At 38.8% G+C, this 17,202-nt stretch overlaps 1 protein-coding gene across 4 annotated transcripts in view; it reads left to right on the plus strand.

The window, feature by feature from the left end:
• Positions 1-17,202, plus strand: part of LOC103479139 (uncharacterized) — a 31,266-nt gene that overhangs the window by 5,669 nt on the left and 8,395 nt on the right. The window contains exons 2-3 of one of the 4 annotated variants that reach the window (XM_081598719.1): positions 6,404-6,567; positions 12,975-13,109. The exons of 1 other annotated variant lie outside the window; for it this stretch is intronic. The gene's annotated coding sequence lies outside the window, so the exon portion shown is untranslated. Of the gene's footprint in view, positions 1-6,403; positions 6,568-12,974; positions 13,110-13,160; positions 15,254-17,202 lie in introns of those variants that run through there. 2 more of the 4 variants (XM_008433390.3, XM_081598720.1) reach the window with 2 other exon arrangements.

Raw genomic sequence — 17,202 nt, forward strand, 5'->3', positions numbered from 1 at the left:
ATATGCATTAGCTTAGCTTCATTATGAACTGAGGACAACCTGAAATCATTTCTCCCTGTTTTGCATCTCCTGCTGCTGGCGGGATTATAGAGATTCACGGGTTCTGCATAACGGAGAATGAACACTTGCTTCTTGTTCACAGTCATCAGTTGTGTAAATATTTTCCACGTTTGGTGGTTTCCATTCAGAGCCAAAATCATGTTGTGCTTCCAGCTTTGTGGCTATTTTTGTTAATTAACTTCCTACTGAGCGACAGACATGGTTTCAATTTGGACATGATGCATTGACCTCGTTAACATATAACTTCACGTAAAGCCTTTCGCCCTGTAGCCCTGGTTGAAACATACTTTATGTGCAAATTTACATGGTTTATCTTTCATTATGTCATATAATTCACACACACAACTGAAAATCTGTAAGTGGCACAAATAGTAAGTCGTGCAAAAGCAACAAAGTCAAAATCAAAACTAGTTTGAGAGTTAAAAGGAACCACATTATGCAAGGTATTATTAACTTAATGTGCTGGTAGAAAAAACTGAAAGTACAAGCTGTACAGTCTGATTTGACAGTAAGATCCCTCATGGACATGATGAGGATCAGTCAGGAATTCATATTTATTCAACAAAAGGCAGTTTTTCAACAGGAATTATATTTTCCTATCATGTACTGTGGCTGTTTCTGTATCAATTTACAGTTTTACACCAGATATATCCAGATTTTTTAGCCAAGCTATCATCAAAAGTTATGCATGAGGTTTAAAAATTAATTTCAGCAGGTTTACACCACAGTTCACCTCACAATGCTCAATTATTTGGGTATTAAACTTGTAAGTAATGAAGAACCTTTAAAGGGGAAACAAATCCCAGCAGTGCTACATGGAACCCAGTTTGAAAACTCGATAATTATCAGTACGGTTTTTGGTATCCAAATTTATCCAGATTCATGATGTGTATGTTGAGTTCAACTGCAGTAGTAGGAACCAGGGGTGAAAATTTGGATTCTTCCCAGAATAAAGCAAATAATTGTGATCTGGATTATGATCTATTATGAAAAAAATAAATTACAAACCTCAAAATCTTAACAGTGCGGTTGAACTTTTTGCTACTTCTATTTCAACTACATTTTCCACAGTTGATTCATGGTATGGACATTTATCATGTCATTCATCTTTAAAAAAAAATTCTTATCTTGCTAAGAATTTTACTTATTGTAACAGCAATGAATTCCTCCTACTGATCTCTGAAATCCCCCAAAGCCTGAGTACTGACAGGATTGCTACTTTTACTTTTATTTCTACTGTTGGATCCATCAGCAAAAAAATCTATAAAATCAAAAATAGGATTAAATGCAGTTAGGGTGTGATAAAAGCCAATTTCAAACTGGGATTTTTTGTGTTTGTCGGGTTTTGACTGCAGTGGCATCTAGACGTGCTGTAGGTACACAGTTACTTAAAACAACAGCAAAACATTTTCCCTTTCATCTTTATTGCAATAAATACTAAAAATAATCAGGAGTCCAAGACAGAATTGGTTGATTGTTCGATAGGTTTAAATAAATGATTGAATACAATTACTGTGTTCTGTTTAGCAGTATAGTTACTCTATTCAACATAACGTTGTACTGAAGCTAACTCTGAATCTGTATAGCTTTATTTTGAGCAGTTTTGTTTGTGACACTCTTACACACTCCAATGATTAACCTTTTATCATCCCTCATCTTGCTTAGCTTGATTGTATCCATAAAAACAGGTCAATATCATTCTAATACTGAAGAGCTACTCCGATGCTGATAATAAGGCACAGGAGGTTAACAGCTAAACACATTGGGTTTGTCTAAATTCAGGCCTGCAACATTGGAAGGTCGCCTCCGAAGGCCGATTACGTCACTGCCATGTTGTGAAGGCTGTCCAAATTCAAAAACAACTCCAAATGCGTCCTTCCTTTTCCCCATGTTTGAATGAACAGGTCTGGTGTATCCTTTGCAGCTCACTCTACCCCAACATTCAAGTTTGGTCAGACTGGATATTTTTGTTATAACGTTGGCAGACAAAGGGAAAGAGGATATAATATAGGCTTAGTAGCCTATATTAATATCTGGTGGTACAACAATTGTGTTGTTAGGCTTTTGTCATTTGCATAGATATGTTTTTAATGTCATTTCTGAAAAAGTACATTTACGATTAAATAAGTACCGTAATTAAAAAAGGAGGATTTCATTCTCCATTTTTACCAGTGTTGTGTTTAGAGTCGCCATTGTTGCAAGACAACAGGACATGTGCCGAAATACAGGAAAACTGCACCGCCCAGTTTCACAGCCGCTCACTTTCTTCAGTAGCCGGGGATGAAGCACCCGACCTGCGTTGACTGAGTATCCTGGGTCCTTTGGCTGGATGTGACCCTGAATCTCAACACATTCAGTGTTTAGCCAGCTAGCATCAGCTGAATGATACGCTTTCAGTGTGATTATCTGCTAGCATAAAGTGTTTCTACTTCAAGCTGTAGCGCAGTATGTGAATGGTTATCAAGATCATAAAGCAATGCTCATTTATTAAACTTCCCGAGGTTGTTTCTTCTTTACTTGGTGAAATGTTTTAGCTAGGTATAATCTAGTCTCTGTTGGTATAAAATCCGTTTGAGCCCGGGAAAGTGCAAGGTGTTTGGCACACAAATATCCAAACAGAAGGAACTTGAAACCAAAACACTAAAAGTATACTGATTGCTTAGAGGCATAAAACTATAAAATGCCATTTTAAAAAATCCTCCAATCAACAGATTAATGTGCTTGGTTCATTCCACAGCCAAACTGATGCCATAGAACATTCAACAAATGAAAGTTGGGCAATGTCTTTGCAGATAAATGGAAATGTGTCAGTAAAAGATGGATGCGTGCGTCGTGTTGGGAGCCTTGTCTTTGGCTGTGTCTCAACTTCGGTGTGTAACGTTAGTCTGGCTGTTTTGCCCCACCATTAATGGAGAGCACTCAGTGAGAGAGATTGATTATGCAACCTGAAGTGCCACAGGGCAGCTTCAATCTGGAAGTGCTTAGAGTACACAGCCAACCACAGTGATTCCTGCAGGGCAAATTGTAGGAGGCATGATCTGACAAAAAGGAATTTCAATTTGTTAGCTGTATTCCTTCAGACAAATGCTTCCCATGGTACTTCTGTTTTCTGCCCCTTGCTTTGTAGCAGTGGACAGTCTTTTTGCAAAATCATGAGAGAAAAACTTTCTGCCTGTAATCTTGAGTTGTTGTGTTGATGTTGGGCTCTTTTCTTAAGTTCAAACAGCTTAAATTGTTAAGAACAAAGCAGCAGTTAATTCTTTCAGGGTTGCTGATGAAACATGTCGCTTAGTTCTGACCTTATCATGAAATCGGCCTCTTTAAAACAATTTTTTTCTTTAAAATACAGAAGAATGTTAACTGGCTGGGTACCGCTCGTGTTTTCAGAGGACTTTTCGATACAACGAGCTGTATTCTTCTGAAATTAGCAGGTCACGTTCATTAATCATAGTGTTTGAGGGCCGCTTTGAACTATCGGGCTCAGGTCATTAAACCGAGCCTGTCTGGGGCACGAGCGGGCGACACGGAAACTTTCTGGGTTCGGCCAGACGCAGGACACACTCATAACGATCTGGATGTGTGAGTGTCTGACTTATGCCCACTTCTCAGAGCACAGTCTCAGGTTCAGTGTGGGATTAATTTGGAGAAATAATAACACAAGTTGGGAGCAAGAAAAGGTTGAAATGAGGAGCGAGAGAGGGGGGCTTGTGTGAGAGGAGATTTCAGTGCATGTGCGGTTTTCCTGAGACAGTTTTACTGGATATATAACTTTTACTCTGTGCATTTGGCAAGAAAATTCTGTGACAACGGTATGGTTGTTTTTTTTTTCTGTCCATTCCCTCTTTATCCTTATCCGTTCTCCCCTGGTGCTCCTCTCTTCCAAACACCGGAAAGTGAAATCCTACCCTGTGATCATTGGTCCAACATAGCTAAAATGTGTTCCCATTTAAGGTGAGGCTCACCCAAGTTCTCTCTGTGTGGCTTCCTCTTAAACCAACTTAATCAGGCAGGAATTTGGGTTATTAGGGTCATGGACACTGGGAAACAGCCTGAGCGGGAAGCAAAGTGCAGAGAAGTGAGACGGTGAGGACACAGATGTGTCGCATCAGAAGGCTTTCTGAATCACAGTGTTCATGGGAAAATGGACTCTGCCAGGTGGACGACGACGTCCCGTTTAATTTACCTGAGTGGGTCACAAGACCCTTGTGAGTCTTGTGACCCCCGGACTGTGGATTTCTGGGTTGTTAATTAGAGCTAACAGTACTTGAACTAAACTTTCCAGTGACCCTCCTCGGTAAAGCTGAAGTGGAAAATCCAAACACTCCTAAGCCTGAATTCTGGCTCCCTCTCTTTGTTTGGGGAGTTTGCAGGTTTTTGGAAAGTACAAAAACAGAAAGGTTCAAAACCTCTGCCAAGGTCTTGAGAGAAAATGGTTCAGGACAAACTGCAAACCATGAGGGCAAGTTTTTTTTTTCCACTCTTATCTCTTCAGTCTTCCAAATATTGGAACAATAATGTTTTTTTTTATCCTTGAAGGTTTTCAATGCACTTTGGAATAAACCTGGATAAGCACAGAAACATTAAACAGGAAAAATACTCTAGTTTTTAGACTCTAATTTATATTGTATTACCTGCTTTAAAGAATCCAAAATGGATACATTTAAATGATATGGGTTTTGAATTAGAGTTGCGTTTTCTTGATTAATGTAATCTGAGGTAAGGTGAATGTACTTAATGTGAATGTATCACAATATTGTAAAAAAAAACTGCTGGAAAATCAGTTTGGAAATCAGAGTCTGAAAAAGAACAAAATAGAGCAGAACCATGAGCATGCTGCGCGATGTTGTTTTTGTTTTTAATTAACTATATCATAGAGTGGGAATATACAGCATTATGCAATGAGATACTTTTTTATCAGAGCTTCATAATTAGCTTATTAGGATCTCCATTGAATTGTGTCCCTTCTGTTTTTGTTATTTAGATCTTTGTCAGACGGTTTAAATAAAAACTCATAACTACAAGAAAAACTGGAAAGCAGAGAAGGTACGGAAAATAATCTTGAAAGTTCAGATTTGGGTTTCAATTGGATCAGAGATGGCATAATTATCAAAAAAAATATTACCTGTAGTATACTACCCTCTTGACATCTTCACTTTAAAAAACATGGATTTGTTTTGCAGCCAACAGCCAATCAGAAATGTTAAGAGTAAACTCGCCATCATCATTTGTCTCTCATTTACAAATTTTATTATGTTCTATATTTTATATGAAATAACCAGCACCCCTCCCGACCCCACTGAGGGAAAAAGGGTGCAAGAAAACGGATGGATGGATGGATGGATTTTATATGAAATAGTACTTTTTATCTTGCTTGATGGTGTTGTCTTTTAATGACGCTGATGTTTAAAAATATTTAAGATGGCCCATGTGTGCATATTGTTTTGAGTTTAGTCACAGTGTCTGTGACATGCTTTGATGCATAAATGGGAATCATTTTTTGTTACACTTAATTATTGAGTTAAACAGAAGTTTCACAGTTTTTATGTTACTTTTCAACTATGGCTGCTCAAACAAAGCCAATGTTCATCCATTTAGATTACTTCTAAAACCTACTTCTGGGTTGTTTTTCATAAAACACATCTCCTTTTGTCTTGACTATGCACTAGATAGCAATTAGCTGAAAATAAAAAATTTCTTGTTATAAACATAATGTAGGTAACATGTGACTGGTCATAATCTCTTAACAGAACCCTTTTACAAAAAAAACTGCTTTCTCCCATAAGCAGTTTTTGGTTAACGAGCAGGAAAGATTTTCTATTTGTCAGATAGACCACAGTGTTTGTGGTTTTAAAAAAAAGAAAAGTTACGAAAAGAAAAGAAAAAGCAGCTGGAATTATCTTGAAATGAGATTTGTGAAGGCACCTACTGAACCAGAACTGTAAACATGTAGCCCCTTTGATCCAAAAAGGTAAAGAAAGCTTCAGCTAAGTAAATATTAAATGTGGAACAGAAGGAAACTAAGGAGTCTGATGGCATGTCACGACAAATTGGACTTAGATTGGGAATGGATTTTGTTCTCATCATTTATCAAGTTAAACACACTAAATTAAGATTTCCTGCAGAAGTCAAATGTCATATGCATTATTTTGGTAATTTAGTTCTTTTTAAGCATAGGGAATTATAGATTTACCTCTAGAAAAATTACAGTTCCACCCCTTGGTTTGCTTTGTTGCTACTCATTTGTAATAAACCCTTTTGATATTTTTTAAATTGACCCTATGGAGGGTTGCTTTGAATGATATTAAATTTGCAAAACAAAATTTGGGTATTGTTTTTCTTTCAGATCACTTGGTGAATAACCCTGAACCAGTTCAGCCAAGCAATGCTGACAGATTGAAGACACTGGCTTACGATGAGAGAGGAGCCCCGGGGAAGGGTTGCTTGTGTGTCAACCAATAACATTAACAGCAATGTGAAAAATTTACCAAACAAGTAGTGATTACGAAGGTATGTGGGAGAACAAAAACATGTGAAAGCGAAGGGAAGAACCTGATTTGACTATCTGGGACATAACATAATGTCTGAAACATGCCGACATCTAAAATAACATCATGCTTTTTGGAAGAGGTCTAAAATGTAAACTTGTAACCAAAAGCTTCCATAAATCCATTCATTTTCTTCTCCTGCCTAACAATAAGCAGCCTTGCTGAGGTTTTGGAGGCCGTCCAGCTGAGAAATGTCTGCAGAGTCCAGCAGTGTGTCTGCAGGTTTCTCTTCTATGCAATGGTGAAACTTCAGCTGCCTGCTTCACTTTTCCAACATGTGGGGTCACTAGTGGCATTAGGTGGTTCGGGTGGTTGGCATGGTGACAGTTTTTCCCTGCTCTTTCTTCTTTAATAAAGCCATCAGAGGTGCAGCTCCCAGCTGCTCACGGCCCATGAAAACATATTTTATCGCTTTCTCACCGTGACCCACTGATCCCAGGACCTTGTCAACTTGCAGTAACTTTTCTTTGGCAGCCCTAACCTAAACGTGTAAGGGCAGCAGTCCAGGCCTGTTACACTTCAAACACATTGTTCTTCACTGAAAGTGCTTCATTTATCCCACCGAAGAACCATTAGACACGTTTCGTTAGAGCTCCGCTCCTTTGTTCAGAAAGAAAGCTGCAGGGTCAGCGTAGGAAATAACGTTTCTTTAAGATTTACTCCTGGGCATCCAAAAGGTTTTCCTATCTTTCTAATGAGAAACAGATTAGTGTTAAAAAAAATCTGCACAAAAAATATAGGTCTAAAGACATTACTTGTTTTCCCAGAATATGAGTCTTGTTAGCTCAGTTCATACAGGTTAACAACAAAATGATATGCTATAATTTCAGCTTTATCTCCATGTTTTATTTTTCTGCTCTTCTTATTGGTATCAGAAATAGTAACTAAGTCTGTAGGGTCCAGTACATGGCCAGGGCTGTTAACATAACCTGCATGTACAATGCTATGCTAGCTTGCTAGCTTCACTCAGAAAGTGGGACTGTTTATTCTTGTTCTTCTCTATTGTTTTTGCTGTTGTTAGCTGAAGGTTTTGATCTGTTAGCTATGACAGTTACTATATTTAATATCACAGCTGGGCATTGATTGCTCATGACATTGATTTTAAATCTGTGAGAGCTGCAGATAATTTGAAGCTGAAACTTGAAATGCTGATATATTCACAAGCTCTGGTTTGGGCAATATGGCTCTTCACCCAGGACGTCATGGAGCCTCTATTTACTCCTGATATTAACAGAGCTACCACAAATAGAGTTTTGAGTGGCACTGTATATATCCCACACTATATATACATATACTGCTCAAAAAAATAAAGAGAACACTTAAACAACACATAACTCCAAGTAAATCAAACTTCTGTGAAATCAAACTATCCACTTAGGAAGCAACACTGATTGACAATCAATTTCACCTGCTGTTGTGCAAATGGAATAGACAACAGATGGAAATTATTGTCAATTATATTTCATTCATTCAGATCTAGGATGTGTTATTTGAGTGTTCCCTTTATTTTTTGAGCAGTGTTTATATATATATATATATATATATATATATATATATATATATATATATATATATATATATATATATATATATATATATATATATATATATATATATAGAGGATCCTTTTCCTGGATCCTAAAGCAACAGGTGGGGGAAGGGCAGCACCAGTCTATGCTAAATAAAGCCAGAGAAAAGTACAGTCTCTCTGCTTTTTCAGTGGCTAACACCATTTAAAACCAGCAGAATATTTTATGGACATTTTTGGGCTGTTGAACCATGACTCGTGTTCGTGTGTGTGTATGTTTGTGTCTGGTATGTGTAGGGTAAAAATTTTTGACTTACTTTTTGTGTTCACCAGATGAAGGGCAAGGTGTGTCCCCATAAACACTCCAAAAGGCATAATGGTGTCATAAACCACAAACGCATGCATGCGTGCTTGCACGTGTGTGTGTATGCGTGTATGCGTGTGTGTGTGTGTGCGTGTGCGTGTGTGTGCCTGTGTGTGGGATATGCTCCTGCAGAGGCATGTAAATTATTTGGTGGATGAGAAGGTTGTGTCATTAGGCCTGTGGTGGGAGATGGGAAGGTGATGAATGCCTAAGTAACCCACGGCAACTGTTCATATACTTTGTCCTGTCATTAAGTTTATAGAGTTGTTTTATTTTTTCCATTATCTTTTTATTTGACAGTGATATTCATATCCAGTGACACCATGCTGCTGTGTGAGTGAACAGTAGCTTTACCATTTTAAAGTGTCTGTAGCTTCTAATTTTTGCAGACAGGCCAGGCTAACATAAGAACTGCAGTTTTGTCAGTGCTACATTTGCATTCACTGGTTGAAAAAACAGGTTTTTTGAGCCTCCCAAACAGCTGGTGACAAGTCAGGAGGGGCCAATAAGGGTAAAGATCATCTGATTCCATCATGCATTTTTCCTGTGGAATTTTAATCAATATGAAATATGAATGAATACAGCATTTCTGTAAAATTAGTTTTTCATCATTGGTCATTTGGGGGAATTACACCTTTCATTAAACCCACGCCAGCACAGCTCGAGTTATTCACAGGCACCCTGCTCCTGACAGATTATTCAAACTCCCTGCCTCTCGCCCGGCCTGATCCTGGCCTGAAACACTCTCCGACACCTCCACACTCACATGTTGTCAGTCAGTTAATAAAACCACCTGGACGGGTGAGATCATTCAGATTCCCCTCTTCTCTTCACCATCCTCCTCCAGGCTCTGTGACGTCCACATCTCTGATTACCCTCGGGCCTCCCTCTTGTGTGTGGCCTTGATATTTAGCAACGAAGAGAAATTAACAGAAAGTAGAGACGTATCTCTTGTTTAATATCCAGAGAATGGAGGTTGCTGACAAAAAGTGTGTGCACACACATGCAGGGAGTTGAAGAGGCCGGGGCCCTGTCTAACCTATCTGAACCGAGGCATGGGACCTGCTATCTGTTTCTCATTTAGCTTGCACTCTGTGGTTTTCCTGCAGTGACAGGCCTCCGAGTGGAAACTGGCACTAACGAGCAATTATATCCTGCCTGCCTGGCAGGGATTATGGGATTACAGAGTGATCGGCTTCAGTCTGCGCTCTCTTTCTGCACTCTCATTTTCCCAATCACCCTCTTCCCTGTTTTGGCCCTTATCTCTCCTTTTGGATTCCCCCCGTTCTGTGGCTCAGTTATCCTTCCCTCATTTCTCTTTCCCCTGGACATAACTCGTGTTTTGAACTCTACTTTCGCTTATCATATTTTTTTAATTATCTCATTCTCTTTATCACTTCCCCCATTTTGCTTTTTCACCCTTGACTTTGTGGCTGCCTTACATTATTAAAACGGAGAGATTCATGTGGTCCAAAGTTTAAGATAAACACTCGTAACGACTCAAAAACACAATAAAAGTTTAATAGGCTTTACATCTGATTTGTGAAAATAGGACACTTCTAATTACTCTTAAGGGAGAGTTATCTCAGTTTTTATTGTCCTGAGCAGCCCTTTTTCCTGGAGGCCACTTCTTAGACTCTTTCACTACATCAGAGTACAAATTTAACAGGTGATGTAATAGCCTAGAGCTTCTTGCATACCATGTTTATGGAAAGTACTTCAAACCCTGTCAGCAGAGTGTCATACGCTAGATTAAAGCAAAGCTACAGAACCAGTTTGTACGTCTCTGTGCTTTTGGAGCCCCAGCAGATCTCCTCCAGCTTCACTTTCTGGGACCTCCCCAGGTTTCCCGGTGTCTGTTAGTGATCAGGCGGCTCTCCGGGTGTTCAGCCTCCCTCTCCTCCATCTCCTCTTACACCGCAGGTGTCTTTTATTGAGCCGGCTGTGATTTACTACTCTGTTTTTTGTTTTTTTCCCTCCCTTCTCCTGGATCCTGCAATCAGGCACCACAGTAGTGACAGGTTGAAGCTGGAGGTCAGAGCATTTTACATACATACATACATACATCCACAGCAGAACACAGCGCGTCCCTAATGGGAGGTCATTACCACATATATTAGACAAGAGAGCGCTCTTTCTCTGGAACAAGGTGAGAGGTTTATGAAAACTCTGTGGGCACAGATCAGCTCTGAGGGGGTAACTGCACACAGATCGGAAACACACTGAATTTATTTTCCCATTTAGAAACAGCTTATAGACAAAAAACACATGTTGCTTTTATCATCTCTAATGTGATGTTCGGGAAATAACATCACATTAAATGCAAATGTTTTAATTCAACTGAATGTTTTAATTCAAATTTTCATTTTATGTTGTTTAAATGAATAATGATGCACTCTAAAACACATCACATGTTCAGGCCTTTATAGGTGCTCAAGAAATGAATTAATTGCCATTGACTGAAATCATTTGTAGAGGTTAACCTAATATGCTAGAGATGAGACTTCATCTGATTACAAGATGAGAAGTTACAGAAAAAACTTCAAATCCCCATTTATTGGTTTGGAAAAACAGAGCAAAAAGAAATCACAAATTTTGAGACCGGTTGCATCATCTTATATGTTTGCATGACCTCATATGTATCATTTCTGTAACACTATCAATTTATCTCAGATTGTTCTCAATTATATCCAACCAGTATGACATCAGGCAGTATTATGTGTTTTCCAGGCACATAATGCCAATTTATAGCACAATCAAGAAACTATGTTACATCTTGTTATAAAATTCTGTATGTACAAATACGATGTAAAAAAAAATCTGACTTTGTAATTTAACGCCTTGGGCTCTTTAAAACTTCTTGCTCATTCTGAAATGCCTTCAGGAAGTTATCACAAGATGGGTCCTCTACTAACTCTTTAACAAGATTTTTTCCAGCATTGCACTGAGAAGTAGCTAGTATAATGAGTTCAGCACATGCACAGTTTCAGCAGGTGTTTGCTAATTGATGCTGGCTAGTATGACGGAGTTGAAAGAAGAGTCACCGGGGAGGGCTTCAGAAACTCGGAAGCTTGGAAACTGCAACTCTAAGGAGGAGCTGTGTTTTTAAGGCGGGGCTAGGTCCACCCAGACATTTTTCGTTCAGCTGAATGTTTGCTACGGGAGATTAAAGTGTTTCTCAAACATGCAAAAAAGAATCAAAGCAACACTCTGGGTATGTTTGAGGAAATAACATTATAACGTGATGTAAAGCTCATTAAAGTTTAATTTTACATAATACTGCCTCTTTTACGCAACTCTTGTAACTGTAGGGCTTCTGCTTTCAGGGAGTTTATCCTCTAAACAAACTGTGAAGAGCAACTGGACAGCAGCGGACCAACAGTGTAAATGGGAGTTGACAGGAAGTCTTTTTCCCTGCAGCGGACATGCAGCCTGATGGATAAACCAAAGGCTTTAATCAGCTAAACAGGGCAAAAAAACACATGCTTGGCTTCTCTAATCACACGTAGAGACATTCATAAACACCATCAGCTCCATAGCAGCTAAAGAACTGACACACTCCATGTTCCCCCCCAACTCCCTTAACCTCACCCTGAAAAGGCTGCAGGCGTGGGGCTGTAAACAGCTCCGGAGTGCTGGGCTGAAATGAACCAGCAGACCGGCCGGGGTAGACTCCCAGCTCATTGATCTAAAAGCAGCTAAACGCTCCCAGCTGTGGCGGTAGGGACTCGGACATGCAGCATCAGTCCCAGCTCACTTTGCTGCTCGGTTTTAAATCAGCTCAGGGACAGAGCGGGACGGGAGCCACTGAGTCAGCAGTCTGCTTTAAGTTCGCCTTGATGGCATGCAGGTTGTAGGTCCTAATTTTGCTCAGTTTTGCCTTTTCTTCTAGTTTCTTCCAGTCAGCCCCCTCAGTTTGTGCAACTGTACTTCGTCTGGACTGGATCACCACAGCTGGGACATGTAGGATTGCATAAATGCATCAGCGGCTCTTATCGTGAGCCGTGATCCATAACCTGTTGCCAGTCTTCCGTCCCGTTACAAACACACAACTGCTGGGATTAATTTTGACTGTTAAATAAACAAGCTGCGGAGATATCGCCGGGGATCTAGAGATCTGCGAACGGTTCGCGCCGCCGGGTGCTACATCTAGCGCGCAGCGCTGCCTCAGTTCATTGCCAAGGTTAAACAAAGCCTCACACAGATGATAGATGTGGTTTCAAAGATGGTGGCGGGAGTGCTGTTTACTAAAATGTTCATGCCAGATTTAAACAAGTGAGATGTTTAATGTTGAATGGATGTGATTATTGGCGAGCGAGCAGGTTAACTTAAAAATAGCAGAGAGAAAGAGCTTTTTTCTCTTTTAGTTTATAAAATCTTGCTCTGTTTTGGCTGGCGCATTAGCACCTTAATCTGCTTTTAGCCTGAAATCAGCTCTCTTTCTTTCTCTCTTTCTCTCTCTCTCACCGCTCCACAGTACTCCTGAGGGCCGCCTCTGGAACGTTTTTTAAGAGTGGCCAGCTGGGGGCCACCAGAACCAAAGCCTAACCAATATTTCAGGAATGTCATGCTGTTAAAGGAGCTGAGAGACACAATAGATCTTCATGCTCAGGTGCAATTTCTTGCTGAAATCCATGTGTGTGTGTGTGTGTGTGTGTGTGTGTGCGTGTGTGCGTGTGCGTGCGCGTGCGCGTGCGCTTGTTTGTGTGGTTCTACTGATAACTAAATGCATTCACAATCAGACTTCTACATGAATGACTTATGTCCCCAAAGTGACCTGCATGTGTAAAAGAAGAATATAGACGGATTGATCCATAGACAGCAGCGCCATTTATGGATGGATATAAAAGTTTATCAGCTTTGGGTTGGATTTGCTTTTGTAGTGTAAACACAGCCAGTCATTTAAAACTGACATGTAAAAAAGGCAAAATCTTATGAATAAATGTTGCGAACTACTGAATTTGTGTGTGAGAGAAATTTAGAAAGTGAGCAATTTCGATAAATGCAACTGGAATGCATCTGGAACTTTGCACATTCTACCCCAAATCAAAATATGATAAATATATTGCATTTTGTATGAATCTAAAAACAATTTTGGATAAATGAATATTAAACAGTTTTAAAAAATAGCATTGTCAGCATCTTCAGAAACTGAAACATTTAGGGCAGGGCTGTCAGAAGCCTGGCCCACCCTCGGCTGCATTTCAGGAATGGAACAAAGTTGGTCCTCTAGCAAGTGGAGCTGTTGCAGATGGAAGCTTTTTGTTGTTTTCTGGTTTGAGATTTTCCATATTCTTAAATGGAAGAAAGTTAGGTTAAAAAACCCAGTATTTTTCTTCCATTAGTCATTTGTTTTTTGTTTTTGCTTTGATTTTATTATAGTAAGTCAGGCCACAAACATCTATTGACTTGTTACTCAAAAACAGACTTAGGCATTCATGGACAGTCTAGTTTAATAGAGCACTGGGTTTAGTTGCTGGAAATGGACTAAAAACATTTTATAGACCAACAAAGTGGAAAAATTTGGATCCAAAAAGTTAGAAAACTACACCTTTCCTTTGACTAAAGCAAATGTCTGAGACTCTTTTTCAGATCTACAGTTTCATTTGTTTCTCCTTTATTTCATTGAAATGTTATATTTAATGTATTGCTAAAGGTAAAAAGGAAATAACTGTCAGTAAAATTAATTTGAGGTCTGGCCATTGGACTGACCTCTTAATACTGTTAACCATGTTGGTCTGGAACCAATCAGAAATGGCAACTTAATTGCACTTAGGTCACAAAAATAAAAGACTTCAGACTTTGGAATCGTGCCCTAAAAACTCGAGACTTGGCTTGTACTCGTGGTCTGAGACTTGTGTCTTAACAGTTTTTTATCTCATGTAAGGAAAAGTGAAAGGAAACCGGAATGTGAGCTACAGACTGCAGCTGCTGCAGATTGTTTACCCTGAAGGTGTGTGTTTGTTTTTTAGCCAGTGACGTTGGTGGATTATGGGATGTTAATGGCTCATAACAATCTGTTCATGTTATTTGTAACTTTATAACAATGACCGCATGAATGTCTCTCCAAATAAACACTGCATCAAATGACTTTGGATCATTTCAGACCAAAATAAACGTACCTGTTAAGCTAGCTGCAACATTGCAAGGACACTTCTGACTTATAATATGAAAATAAAAGTGTTTTTTGTAGGTGACTTCTGTGATCTATGGCTGAGTCTTTGACATGTCAGCTTTTCTTTGCTCGATTAAGACCAGTGGTCTCAAACCGCATTCCTCGAGGACCAGAGTCCTGCGACTTTTATATGTGTCCTTTGTCCCACACACTTAAGTTAAATGGCTAAACTGCCTCATTAGCATGCAGTCAAGCTGCTAATGAGCTGATAGTGGAGCCTGAGGCAGAGACATCTAAAGGGTGCAGGACACCGGCCCTTAAGGGATGCAGTTTGAGACCTCCGAGTTAGAAGTTCCTTTCTTTCTTGGTCCAAGCCTCTTTGGTCTTGGTTTGTATTTTAAAGCATTTGATTTGAGATTGTTTTATCTTTACTGTGGATCATTTTCTTCGCTCTAGTTTTATTTAAAGTATGATGCTCCTCTCAATACTATGAATTAGCTTTATTCATGTTTTCAGAGAAGATATTCTACAACCAGTATAAAACACATGTACCTGTATTGGCCCATCTGTATTTTACAGACTGAACATCCTCACCAGCTGAAGTCATGTAAGGACGCACCGATCCACGTTTTTCCCTTCAGGTACCAACATCAATATTTGAGGTTTAGTATCAGCTGATACTGAATTGACTTAAACACAGACCTAAATATATTGAATTACAAATTTATTTTATATCTCTGCACCAGTACAGCTCACTTAAACACACCAACAGCTCCACAAGCTTGGTCAAACATGTGAAAACAACTTTCATTTGTTTTTTACAAATTAAAGTTGTTTTTAATTTGTTAGGAGTATAAAAACCAATGTGAAATAAATTACAAAGAAACTGGCAAAAACAAATAGATCTGCCTTCATAGATCAAGTACATTATCACTGATACCCAATCTAGATTTGTTTTTTTTCAATATTGGTACCGATACAGGTATTAGCATCAGTGCATCAATGCATTTGTACTTTCAGTTAATGATTCAGTTACACAGTAACAGGATGTCAGTGTCTTGATGGTTGGCTCTGTTGGTTTTCTTTTACTCTACTACATCTAGTAAACTGGTCTGCAGCATAGAACTATGTCTACTAGAACCAGTGTGGATGTGGTTGGTGATTTTGAACACAATTGTACGTATTAATTGGAAACAGCTTCCAGATTATCTATAGATTAGAGAAATGCTTTTTAGATTACAGACATAAAGTCACATCTGTGTTCCAGTTCTCTACCTGTTCCATCACATTCTCACTGTTTAATGTTCGCAGGCCAGAAGGAGCAGCCAGCTACTGATTCCTTCTAATCACTGTTTGCATGTAGAAATGCTTCATTAATAAACACTGAACAAAGTTTGCTGATGTTGGCTGAGAATGAGTTCGAACTTACAACTCTCCCAACAGTGCTGGGATAATATGCAGTGATATAAATCTGTGTGTAACCCCAAAGTTTTTGTTGTTTTTCTATATCTACTGTAAGCTGCTTGGCTACATGCAACACTAATATTTTGCTAATAACAACACACCAATGGGCATTTCCCCGAAAATACCAGGGAATGGATCAAAGAAAAACTGCTGCTTGCAAACCTCTCCATTAAAAGATATAATGGACTGTATTAGGGCTGAAACAATTAATTGTATGAATAGTGATGAATCGATTTTTGAAGGAAACACTTAATTTAGTAATCAATTAATTGTTAACTGAAGTATACAGAGTCAAAAAAGGTAATGTGCTGTAAGAACAACACGGTCAGAGCAGTAATTAAGCCAAAACTGTTAAAAAAAAAGGATATATTTTGCATCTATATATATATATATATATCTCCAGTGTCATAGTTTCAGCTTCATCTGGTTCAAATTTTGGGAGAAAAAAAAATCTCCTGTTGAGCATATTTTGGTATTCATTTATTAATGGGCTTTTCCAAAAGTGAGTCACCAGACCAGCCCCTCACTGTCCTGATGTCAAGTCCAGGAGAAAGGCCTGAGCTGTTCAGGCTGTTATCTGTGATGACCATGAAAATCTCCATTAGAGAAAAATGTTTTTAGCTGCAGGTGAATCCTTTCCTACAAATGATCAAGTGCTCACTAAGGGAATGCTGCTGTTGCATTTTAGGCAATAAAATGTTTATTTTACTGTTTAAAAAAGAGATTGAATTGTTTATTTGCATTTTCTTATGTGTTTCTAATATTGTATTAAAGAATGGTTTAAAGGAAAAATCTGCAAATTGTGCCCATGTTTTAACTCAAATTAATCAATAGAATAATTGATTTCTAAAACAACTTTTAGTCGCAGCCCTAGGCTATATGCTGCATTCTTATAGAAAACACTTTCAGAAAGTTTCTACATTGCATCATAACTCCAACCTATTCAAAGTCCTACCAAAGACATGAAAAATTTAAAGTTGTTTCTGGTTCATATTCTACTTGACATGCACCGATCAGATATTTCTGGCCCATTACCAATCTATATTGTTCGCAAATACCAGATCGCAATTATTAATAGAATGCTGCATGTTTTTTCATATGCTCTAGTATATATAATCTGTTATGA

Source organism: Poecilia reticulata, chromosome 17 (genome assembly GCF_904066995.2).
Source record: "Poecilia reticulata chromosome 17, P_reticulata-male-v2, whole genome shotgun sequence".
Lineage (NCBI taxonomy): Eukaryota > Metazoa > Chordata > Actinopteri > Cyprinodontiformes > Poeciliidae > Poecilia > Poecilia reticulata.